The 9,816-nt window shown below is 39.8% G+C and overlaps 1 protein-coding gene across 1 annotated transcript in view; it reads left to right on the top strand.

The window, feature by feature from the left end:
• The first annotated feature begins 1,193 nt into the window (after positions 1–1,193).
• Positions 1,194–9,816, top strand: part of vwa5b1 (von Willebrand factor A domain containing 5B1) — a 69,268-nt gene continuing 60,645 nt past the window's right edge. Inside the window, exon 1 of the mRNA XM_072448830.1 lies at positions 1,194–1,320. The gene's annotated coding sequence lies outside the window, so the exon portion shown is untranslated. The remainder of the gene's footprint in view (positions 1,321–9,816) is intronic.

The raw sequence follows: 9,816 nt of genomic DNA, 5'->3' as shown, positions 1-9,816 counted from the left end.
ACTGCAGTATAGTGTAGTTTGTTTGTGTCCAAACAAACATTAATTAATCTTATTTGTTCTGGGAGAGCACTTGAGGCTTCAGAGCCGTGGAGGAAGCATGTATATAAATAACATCACAGTAAACAAATATGGACATAATGAACAACTGTACAACATACTTTCTACCATGCCAGGAAAAACTGATTTATTACTATACAATAAGACAGTTTTGCACCTCAGCTTCCTGGTTAATCCACATGAACATTACAGGAGAGTCTGGTGTCTTTCCAAATACCCAAATACCTGTAAGTGCTGATTTCAACGTGGTTTCTGTCAAGAGAGTGAATAACAGGCAGAACTGTACAAGTGTTCGCCCTTGAGCACATCATCCACTTGGTTCTAGAGGAATTTATAACAGTTTTTTTGGTTAAGAAGACTGAAAAACATGGTGAAAGTTTCTTGAGGATATTTGCTGTTTTTTTTTCAGCGGTAGAGCCTGAACTATATGGTGGTTCAAACATATAGTACATTAAAAAGAAGAAGTCCTAAGACCGACCCCTGTGGAACACCCTTCGTAATGGCAGCGTAAGAGTAAAAAAAAGAAGGATTAATTTTTGTTTTGAGAAACACGTGGCCGTAATTGGAACGTCCTGAAATTGTTCAATTGTAATTTCCACTGCGCTTTATGCTCTGGAAGTTAAAGGGACTCGACAGGATTCAGAGTTTAGACCCGTTTCGATCCAACCTGCTGTCCTGCTTCAGCCCTGGTTTATATCATTTGCATCTCGTTCTTTAGTCTTGATTTGGACTTTATTTTATCAGCGTTTGATCTGATTAAATAAATGAAAATTAAAATGAATCCTTCCTCTTTTTTTATTGACTCGTACGCTGCCATTACTAAGGGTGCCTATAGTAACATAATGTCATCCACCAGAGGGAGCATGTCAACCCTGCACCTTTTCATTTTCTCCCTCAACTCTCTTCCCCCCCAAAAAAGAAATGAATAAACATGCAACTGAAATCAACCAGAAACATTAGCGGAGAGATAAATTAACAGAATTGAACTATATCCGTGGTCACATGTCGCCGCATTGCAAAGCGCATTGTCTTTTTTGTGTTGTTTGTTTTTTTGCATTGTACAGCGCTGCCACCTGTAGCAGAAGCAGCATCAGCAGCAGAAGAGGGAGAGGGAGAAAAGGAGCAAGAGAGAGAGAGAGAGAGGGAGGAAACAGGGGCTCGGACGCGAGGAGAAGGAGGGAGGTGGAGGAGGAGGAGAACATCTTTTCATCACAAGTGGACTTCTGACTGACAAGAGCTGCTCGCCGCGCACCCAAATGCAAGGTAAGCTCGTCCGACGCCTGCGCTGGCGACCCTTCCCTTTTGCGTCCTCCGTCCGCACTTGTTGCTGCTCGTTGTGCATGGCGGGAGGGTGGGGGTGGGTGCAGTGGGGGGGCAGCGGTGGGTGCAGTGGGGGGCAGCAGTGGGTGGGGGGGGGGCGAGGAAAAGCTTAGTTGGATGGAGAAAACAAACTAAGATTTCCCAACAGGTGGTTTCGGAGCTCGGGCGCTAACGAGGCGCGAGGAGCGACGTGGCGGGCGCGAGGCGGCGGTCGAGGGGTCTCTCAGCAAGGGTGGATAAAGGATGAATCATAGGAGGGAGAGATAAAGAGAGAGAGAGGGAGAGAGAGAGGCGACCTGGGAACGCCACTTGTAAGTCTAATTACTCTCAATGCCAAAGAGTGGGATTTCAGAGCAAACACGGCGGGTTCGTTGTCAAGGATTCGCGAGGAATTGTCAAAAATGTTGTGGCAGTCAATGAGTCGGGCGCCGTTTTTGAATGAAATGTGCAAAAATAAAGGTTTTGTCAGTGTTGGACGTTGATTAATGCGTTTGTTTGTTTGTTTGTTTGTTTGTTTGTAAGTGACTGAGAGCACAAACTCTGCATACGGCGGATTTTCTGATTTATTACCGTGTTTATTACTGTGTTTATTACCGTGTTTATTACCGTGTTTATTACCGTGTTTACCGTGCACAGTCACTCCTGTTTAAGTGAATATGTCATCACCTTTCACACCTTTGGCAGAATAAGACTTTCAGCTTTTAGACGTTTGTGCAAATGATCAAAATACTGACGTTAAACTGGATGTTTTTTAAGCTATGCAAAGCGTTGTTATCAAGTGCGTCGTTTATGATTCAAAAAATGGAACAAATGGAAGTTTTATACCTCAAAATGAGAGGTTAAAGTGATATTTCTGCTCTTTACTCAGTCATTTTTCACATTTGTCTGATACTTTTAATACTAATACTTTTAAAGACATGTTTTTGGATTGACATAATGATCAAAAATGACTGAATATCATTTCAAATCCCCCAAAAATATTCAGATTTTCCTTTTTGTCAGTATTTGCCTGTGTACCTACTCTGTGTCTGTTTTTTTCATGTGGATAGATTTCAGTAATTGCAGTGGCATTAACCGTAAATTGGGTCAAAACTTCTCAAAATAAACAAAAAAATCTGCTGTAGATTGTTAAGTTTGAACCGCAGACTCTCGCAATCTCTATTATTGACGTGAAATGTATTACTTTTGCCTCTAAAATGGTCACGACTATTATTATTATTATTATAGCTCTTGCAATTGTAGGAGGAACCGAACAGAAGGAAAAAAACGGTGTGGAAACTGTGTCTTGTCGCGCAGAAATCAACAGGTGTGCAGCGTCTTTGTTGTTTTATTTCTCTCAGTTGTTTCTCTCATCCCTCCTTTCTCTTCTCTCTCTCATCACTCTCTCTCTCTCTGTCCCACTTTCTCTCACATTTTCTCTCATTCTTCTCTTCTCTTTCTCCTCTCTCGTTATAAGTATTAAACTAGTTCTAAAAAGCAATTAGTCTGTGATATGATTCTTTTAAAGATGGAAATTATGGAACTATTTAAGAGCAGAGTAACTTATATTCAATTTATTTTATATTTAATGTATTTTGTATTTAATTTATGTTATATTTAATTTATTTTATATTTCATTTACGTTATATTTCATTGATGTTATATTTAATTTATTTTGGATCTAATTGATGTTATATTTAATTTATTTTATATTTCATTTATTTCATATTTAATGTATATTTTATTTATTTTGGATTCAATTTATTTCATATTTAATTTATTTCATATTTAATTTTTTTATATTTAATGTATGTTATATTTTATTTATTTTGGATTTAATTTATGTTATATTTAATTTATTTTATATTCAATTTATTTCATATTCATATATATTTCCCCCCAAAAAATGACGCTTCAGAATGTCAGTGCGCGACAAACGGAAAGAGAGTTTTCCTCGAGTTCGACGAAGAAGTCAACACGACGATTACTGAGAACCTAAAAACGACTGTTACCCCCGTCATTTACTGAACAATACGTTGCCAGAATAATCACTGTCTCCTTTCGCAGACTTTAACTTGACAGAATAAAACAAAAACCTCTTCATTGTATCTCACTTTTCAACTCAAAATTAAATTTTTCCATTAATAGCTGCTTTAACCGGTACAAATCTGCCGTCTTTATCGTTGCGTTCAAAGGTTATTCGACTGAACACTGACGCTGTTTTAATACATTATCGACAAAATTAAGGTCGAAATGCGGCGACTGTCGACTTCCGCCAAGAGGATATGTACAATTTGACGTAAAAATGCACTCGCTTGAGTTATAAAAATGGCGTTTTAGTGTAAGCAAAGTCCGGAGAGCGACCATTACGCGCACGCGGCTAATTAACGCCTCTTCACCCGTCCTTCGTCCTCTTTCCCCTCTTTTCCCCACGCTCCCTTTGCGCGGGCGTCGTCTCCAGCTGTGCCCGTCCCGACACCCGGTGGCACTGTCGAGTCGCGGCACAACTGTCTAATTGCGTCGCGCTGACCTTTTCCGTTTTGTAATTAATGAACGCGGGCACCTAAGACCCGGCTTGACTGCGAAGGCCGACCCCGCCCAACGCGTTCGCCTAATGTCACGGCAAGGCGATGGTGGGAAAGGTGACACTCCGGTGTGAAATCCGCTCTTGTGACACGGCGACGAGACAGAAAAAAGTAGTGTTTGCGCGGCGTCCTTCTCCGTACGGTTTGGAAGATTGATTACGGGTTGGCGATTAGCGATTATCAATACAAAACTGAATATTTTTTAATTAATGTGTCTGTAAATGTCGTTTTTAGGAAGGAAATATTGCATAAAACATAGATTTTAGCAAAAAAAAAGTGCAGAAATATCACATTATTTTCATTATTTTACGGATTACACAGCAAGCTTGTTGCATTTTCAGCCTTTTTGGTTTTTCCTTTTGTCGACGATGAACTCGATCATCACATTTTGCCAATACAACAACAACAACAACAACAACAACAACAACGACGACTGCAATATTAACAATGTTTTGCGGCGATTTGTGCAAACATGGGCGCTCATCGCGGTTCTTCCAGTCTGTGGTCGCGGCTCGTGAAGGTCGAAACGCCGCTCGGGAACGTGCGCCGCATCCGTCCGTTACCGACGTCTGTGTGTTTAAACAGGAACAGGAAGCTGAAACTCCTGAGTATGCACAAAGAAAGTGGACTATGGATGGGCGGCGGCTTATCATGCACGGCGTTAAAGGAGATCTATGACGCAAAATCGACTTTTAGTGTTTGTTAAAGCCTTGATTTTGCATTAACTGAGAAAGTGTCCTGGACGTTCTTTACTCTTCACCAAAAAAAAGCGATGACCAATTACGAATCCAAAAGAACCGGACGGTGACGCGGGCATTGTTAGCCTCATTAAATGTCACTTAATTAAACGTTTGGGTTTAGTTATGGTTTAGTTTTCAGTACCGGTGTGTAGCAGACAAAAGCACAATCATTCTTCTTAAAAAAACACAGATTTTTGTTGTACTTTAGCGAGTTCCAGGCTCCGATCACTAAAAGAAATGATCAGGAAAGATATTATTTATGAAAAAAACATGTCATCTATAAATACAAGTGGCTCTTCTCTTTGGCGTTTAGAGAATTGAGCTTCAAATGGGGAGAAATACAGTGAAAGTCATAATATAATAAAGTAAAAGTTGTCCAAGTGCTTAAATAACTCTTTTTTTTTTTTGTTCTCCATCTGACAGAAACGCAACAGTTTTTAATTAAAATGTGTGTGTTTCAAATGAAAACGGCATTCTTATTATTCAAATCCTAAATTAATCTTTATTGGTTTAGTCTATGTTAAGCTTTTGTTTTGACAGATATTGACTTGTTAATTAGCTCATCAGTTTTGATTCAAAGGAAATAATTATTGTGTTTAAAGGTGTGTTGAAATATGGCAAAAATTATCGGCATTGCAGTAATTAACGAGGATATTGTACAGTTTCAAATATTGCGCCGTCTCTTTTGATGAGCGGTAGACGGATCCTGAGGAGGTCACAATATTAGTTTTATTTAATTTCAATGTCACTATTTTTGTGAGAAGAAACATGATTTGACATAATAGCGTCACGATTATCATGGCCAAAAGTAACTGCGATTACTATTATTATTAGTATCGATAAAAGCGCTTGTTTTTTTGTTAAAATGTTAAAAATTGGAACTGTACTCAAATGACTGTCCATACGTTTGAGTTGCGTGACATATTTTTGCTGTTTTCGTGGTGAAGACGTCACAAGCGCTGTTGCCTCTGCGCCGGACACGCCCTCTGCGCCGGACACGCCCTCTGCACCAAACACGCCCTCTGCGCCGGACACGCCCTCAAAGCTTTCAAGAGCGTGGCCTTTGTGTCTGATCCTAAAATATAACACTCGGACAGTTGGAAATGCTCGTTAAAACTGTCTGCAAGTAGGCTAACGTTTATTAGCAAGCCACTAGCATTAGCCAGTTGCTAACGAACTGAAACAAACGGCTCAGTCTGGAGTAAGTTTTGTAAGTCCACTGGGCCCTCCTGACCACAGTCACACATTACTGGACAAACAGGGTCTTTGGGGACGTGACAGAAGAGAAAGAATCCTTTGTTTTCAGACAGCCCACAGTGAACATGCAGCGTTTGTCCTCAAGATGGCGGTAGACACCCATGAATACACATAGTCATCTACTTCAGTTATAAAATACATTCACAGTTACGTATAATTGTGATTGTTAAGTGACAACGACAATCATCTTGGCGAGAACATCATGGATAAGTGGCTTTTTTTGGGCACTAACTGGTGGATTATGGCGTTTATCACAATTATACACGAACAATTATTGTCCACCTTTTTATCACAATTAACGATATTGTTGTTCATTGGCCCAGCCCTACTTACAACAGTGAAATACTTAATTCTTCCTTCTTTCACGATTGTAGCTCATTAAATCAAACTTTCGAGTCTCAGCTGAACAACATTTTTATTAGTCGACTTAATCATTTATTTAGATTTAGAAGGATTTATTAACAGTTTGCTGAAGAAGGGAGTAAGTGGTGTGTTTAATCAGGCAACATATAAATGCACAGTTTCCTTTTCTGTATTAAAAATAGATTATATTGCAATGGTTGTTTTTTTTTAGATCGTCAAAATCAGAACATTGAGTTTATTGTCTAAAATTAAAATTGCAAACAGACAGAAACATTCATTTAATCTAAGGGTGTAAAGTGACATTTCTGCACTTTTGGTATTTATTTTGTGCTTCATTCTCGTTTTGTGCCACAAAATAACGAATATTATCGCGATAGTACAAGAAAAATTTAAATATTAGTTTTTGTCAAGTGAAAATGACAAAACTACACAATTATATTTAAGATTTTAATACATATTTTGCCTATTTGTCCCCAGTATGAACCATTTTTGTAATGTTTGGAATTGTACTTCCTGGTTGGATGTGGGCAGCAAATATGACATAGGTAAAGGTCATTCCACAACTGTCACCTGGCAACCAGAATGCAAACAAGAGCCAAATCCATAAAAATCAAACAGTTATGATTTGACAAACAATAGTAATAATAATATAACACCTTTTATTTTGTTGCATGATGGTGTAAAACGTCAGAAAAGTGTGTCAGTCAAGCGCAAACTGTCGCACGTTGATGACATCACAGAGGGAGTCAGCTCTACTTCCCGTGATTTTGAACTTTCATTTTTCAAGTTTTCCTCACAAACTGCAACTTAACGGAAGTAAAACTGTGATAAATAGTTAGCACGGGTTCTACACCACCAAACTAAGTCATGAATAGAAAAAACGTCATAAAACTTTCCGTACCTTCGGATGATATTGCGACTTCACGATTATCGATTAACTTGACATCCTCACTCTTGACCTCAATCAAAACTCAAAACTTGGTCTCCGTGAGGATTTATTCACCCTGGTATGTTCCGCAGCATGGCATTTTACTTATCTATCGCCATGGAGACCAGAGCTGCCGCCAGACCAAGCGCGATCACTGTAAGAATACATGTTTTTCAAGGGATTTTCTTCCTTTTTTCCAGCATAAAATCATCTGTATTTAACATAAAGTGACTGATTTCAACATCACCCGAGCGCGACGACCTTTGTTTATGTTTGCGGCCTTGTCCGGAGCTCTTAGTTCCTTCTCCGATCTCTCCCCCCCAGGGTTTTCAGCGCCGCGCCTCCATTTGTTTCCATCACCATTATATATTATGGTAATGACAGAGAACGGAAGCGACCGCCGTGCGTTATGCTAATGTCTGAGCGGAGGGAGACGCTGCGGCTTTTCGCTCGATCTCCCGCGTCCGTACTGTGGCGCTGTGCAAAGTGATTTTGGAAAAAAAAGGACACACAGCAATTGCAATTTTTCAGATGTCGGGATTTGATTGTTAATTGTGTTTAAAAGTCAAGATTCAGTTCTCGGCGCACGTTTTGAACCCGTGTATCGGAGCTTTAAGGTCTGAAAGAAGAAGTCACAAAGTCGCACCTTTTTTCATAGTTTTGGCCGGGGTGCGACTTACACTCCAGAGCGACTTGTATGTGATATCATTCGTTATTTTCACACTGGAAACCACATTTCACATGTTGATTATTTTCACACTGGCAACCACAAGAGGGCGCTCTAGGCTCTAAGCGATGCAGAAGAAGAATCTGCACTTCCTCTACCTCTGGAGTTTGTGGAGTTGTTTAGAAGTGACACAGAGGAAGAAGAATTCAATGGATTTAGTGATTTGGGGTAAAACTGATGCTTTGGTAAACTTGTTAGCATGTTCTTTATGCTATAGTTATCTGAATAACTGTTCATATGTTACGTTAACATACCAGACACTTACCACAGTTCTGTCTGTGCCTCATGTAGCTGAAGGTGTTAGCGTTAGCATACGTCATGTAGCTGAAGGTGTTAGCGTTAGCATACGTACACCTATTCACCATGTTCTCTAATCTGTTATTATTTGAAACTGCATTTCAAGATGAAAAGTCTGTTCTTGGTCATGGATTTTAACAAATTAATTTCCCCAAAAATCTGACTCATACTCCCGTGCGACTTATATATGTTTTTTTCTTCTCTATTATGCATTTTTTGGCTGGTGCGGTAATACTAGAGTCGCATTTTCTGACAGGAGGTATTGTTTGGAGGGTGTTCCAAGTTTAGCAGGTTTTGTAGCAGCGAGAGGCTCCATGGAGACAGGATGCGTGTTTGTATTAACTAAAGGATTGCAGCGTTTGTTCTTTGCAGCCGTTCACCGTTCAAATTGTGATTGGATTGTCCTCAGTTTGGCTGTTTTGAAGAGTCCTTGGTTTGTCAGTTCAAACTACAGGGATGTGTCGTATTGACCCCACGAGGACTGAAACGAAACGTTATCTGTTTACGAAGCTCAGCAAGTTCATTTCCCAATCATTTTTCCCCACAGACTTTCCAACAAAAGACCACCAAGTTAATGAAACATTTGGCTCAATTTAAAGTGTTTTTTGGACTGAAAACGACCATGTTTAGGACATTTGTTGCCTGGTTAAAGGTAGTTAAAGCTGGGTAGCTTTTTGGGAAAAGTCCATGGGAGAAAATGAACGGGAACGTGAAGTGGGCGGGGCTGTTGAGCTTCATAACAACCAGATTAGTAATTTTTCCTAATTGCAACCGTTGATATTTTTGCGTCAAGTGCATTTCATTTTGTGGATTTTAAATTGCAGTTTTTTAGCAGTTTTTTGAATAAATTGTTAGTTTTTTTACAGTGCAATGGAAAAAAAATAAATACAAAATGCTTGAAAAAAGTAGTATTTTTCTCGTTTTGGGTATGTTTTGACCACCTAAGTACGATTGAAAGGACTAGAAAAAGCACAAAATCTCTGGTTTTACTTCAAAAATAAGAAAAAAGACAAGCATTTTCTCACATGAAACGAGAATAAAATGCCATTACACTTGAATACATAACAAAACGAACTTATTCTATTGGCCAAATATAGTAAAATCAAGAGAAATACGACTTTGACTGTACACGTTTCCGATCATCCGTTCAGAGCGCGCCCGGCTGGTCAATATATGCAGGAGCAGAGCGAGCCGAGCGGTCTCTATGGAAATGGCTGTCGTCACGTCGTCCCCCCGTCACAGTCACAGACCCTCGACGGCGCGTGGCCCTCCAGAAGATTGCCGGCGTTGGCAATCTGCCGCGCGTTGACCCAACACTTCACCCGTCTGTCGTCGCGGGTTTAGTGCTCGCCGCGATTCTTCAGAGTTAATAACGCTGTCGGCGCTGTTCAGATCCCCTATTGTTAAGTTGTTGGAGTGCACTTTATTGTCCCCCGTGGATTTTGTCCTCGTCGTTTGATAGGTTTTTTAAAGCTGGTGCGGGAAAACTTACGGAGGAGAGATGCACAAAACTTAAAGTTGCATTATTGTAGTTTTTTGGTCTATATTTCTACTCGATTTGGC

The sequence above is a fragment of the Eucyclogobius newberryi genome, unplaced genomic scaffold (genome assembly GCF_026437365.1).
Source record: "Eucyclogobius newberryi isolate DKJ021-1_F unplaced genomic scaffold, fEucNew1.0.hap1 SCAF_17, whole genome shotgun sequence".
NCBI lineage: Eukaryota > Metazoa > Chordata > Actinopteri > Gobiiformes > Gobiidae > Eucyclogobius > Eucyclogobius newberryi.
This window is presented reverse-complemented; position numbering and strand designations above follow the sequence as displayed.